Raw genomic sequence first — 2,500 nt, forward strand, 5'->3', positions numbered from 1 at the left:
AAAGTCAGTTTTCCCTTTGTTCAGCATTTGACGATTTATTTTTTTAAGACAAGTGTAGGGAAAAGAATGTCTCAATCTTTTATTTTTGTAAGTGAAAAATCTATGTATGTACGTAAGCTTACTTGGAACTTTTCTGAAACCTTAACGGTTAAAGCAGTGTTGTGTTTATATAGTTATTCTTTTCGTTCGAAAGTTCTCTTGCTGTGCACATTCGTATGCTTTTGTTCAGGAGTTTCCGCGTTCATTTAGGTATGAGTTTGTGCATAACCTTATTAAACTATTAATTAAGTTATTTATTTATTTATTTATTTATTTATTTATTTATTTATTTATTTATTTATTTATTTATTTATTCATTTATTACATGCGATATACCATAAATGATCTAGCACTGCCTCACATTCAAGATAGACTTCAATAAATATTCATTTAAAATTTAAAAGGCAGATTTTTATATCTGAATAAAGCCGTACGATGTTATCTATAGTGTCGAGTTACACAGTAAAATTAAATTCTCTCAGCAAATGTAAATAAAATCAGTGTGAATTACATATTCTGTGTTGTATTTATTACCTTAGGTACATTATAAAGATTGTAGGGTTGATATAACCATGGTTATTAAGGAAACATGAAGGTATATCGTGCTGCCCTCTTGGCCTTTTAGATCAGATTCTTTTATTTGTTATGTTTGTTTTATTAGTTAATGATTTTCGCGTCTGTTCTTTGTAAATAAATCAATAAACTCTTCAGGAATTTGCTTGTATTTCAGTCTTTGACCGCATAACGGAGAAACTAGCAGAAAGATTTAACTGTTTGACTCAAGTTAGCCTTATCTGTTTTTCCACCAAAAAATTTTTTTTTATATATTTTTCATTGGATATTTTTTTTTAATGCAAAGACGAAGAAGGATTTTGTCAAGCCAGATGTCAAACTTATATTTGGAGAATTTTCCCGATGTTTGTTGCCCGCCCTTAAATGGCTATGGGAGGATCAAAGGATAGGGATCCTGGGGCAGAGGATCGGATCCCGAGATAGGGAATCCTTCCCTCAGGCGCACCTGACGTGCGGTGGAGACGACGGAGGTGGGTCCTCTTCCTCCACCAGGCGATGGAATGTTTTACCGGACACCTGGGAATGTCCGAAGAAATGCCCCTTTTGTGGCTTGACGGAAGTAATGGCATCTGGTACCGGTACCACTCGCTTCAGACCCACCCAACAGGTGTTGCTTTTGCCGAGAAGGAACGGGACAGTCCCGGGAAAACCTTTCGTGGTAAATTGTCGCCGCGTGATTTTCATCATGAGACGGGAGGTCCTTTTAAAAGCCCCTTCTGCTTCGTTTTAGAGGAAGAGGTTTCCGCGGGGGATTTCCGCAAATGTCAGCAGCGCGTCTGTTGTTTATGTTTGTGAGCTCATCCTCTCTCTTTGGTATTGACAGCTGGAGCGGCGGCGTAGGCATGTGTTGTAGACACGGTCCTTCAGACGTAGCCTCGATTTCTGACGCGTCATGATGGGCTAGAGCTACTCTTCAGGCCTTCCATCTGGTTTTCTCACTTAGCGGTGCTGACAAGGACATCCACGACAACCGTCTGGGTGAAAATTGCTTTTTCTTTTATTTTATTTTTATTTTTACCCATATGCTAATTTCAGCCATACTGTTCTGCGTATTGTGTTGTTCCTGTTATATAACTCACTGACAGTTTGTAAATTTTTCTTATAACTTAATTTGTAGTATGTCTTATTTTTTTGGTTCAAGAAATGCTGTGCTGAAAAAATATTATAAATTACATGTTACAAGCAAAGTGAAATTTCAGGTTATAAGTATTGTTATGCTTTTTCACCAATTTTAGGTGTCAACTTCCTTCTGTGTAAGTATTTTACCGTCTGCAAATCTTATCCCCGGTACTCACGGGGTCTGAAGTTCAAAGCTAATAATATGTCAGTTGCGATTAACATTCAGTATGCGTTTAATATACAGATTTTATCATAATTTTTTTATCTCCCGTATTTTTCGCTAAAATTTCAGTAGGAACGCTCCAGATGTTAACGTAGTGGGGGTGAGAGCAATGTTTATTGTTTTTTGTAGAGGCACTATTTTCCTTCATTATCGTTTCTCTCCAATTTTTTTTATTATGGAAGCGTTCATAACAACTGTTTTTGTGTTTTGCTTTCCCTGATTTCAACCCACGTCCGTACTTTCCCCTCTCACCGATCGTCTCCAGGAAAACAAATTTCCTCTCTTTTTGTAACCCACGTCAGGAGTGCGATGTATAATGAGCCTCTTTTCTGTATGCCGCCTTGTAAGGTGACAAACAATTTTGTTCTTATTTTTCAGTCCTTTCACAAGAGAACGTACCGGGAATTTCTCCTTTTGGTCTTCCTGCATCTTAAACATGATTCTGTAAAAATAAGCTTAATAAGTCTGTAAAATGATGGTATGGTCATTTACATAGTGCTGGGGTATCACACTACATCGAATTCTTTAATAATGAAGAAATTCTTA

At 36.9% G+C, this 2,500-nt stretch overlaps 1 protein-coding gene across 3 annotated transcripts in view; it reads left to right on the forward strand.

Annotated features, from left to right (window-relative positions):
• The window catches only part of LOC136829385 (DNA ligase 1-like), a 658,152-nt gene that overhangs the window by 559,306 nt on the left and 96,346 nt on the right, over positions 1-2,500 (forward strand). The window lies entirely within an intron of this gene.

This window comes from Macrobrachium rosenbergii, chromosome 44 (genome assembly GCF_040412425.1).
Source record: "Macrobrachium rosenbergii isolate ZJJX-2024 chromosome 44, ASM4041242v1, whole genome shotgun sequence".
NCBI lineage: Eukaryota > Metazoa > Arthropoda > Malacostraca > Decapoda > Palaemonidae > Macrobrachium > Macrobrachium rosenbergii.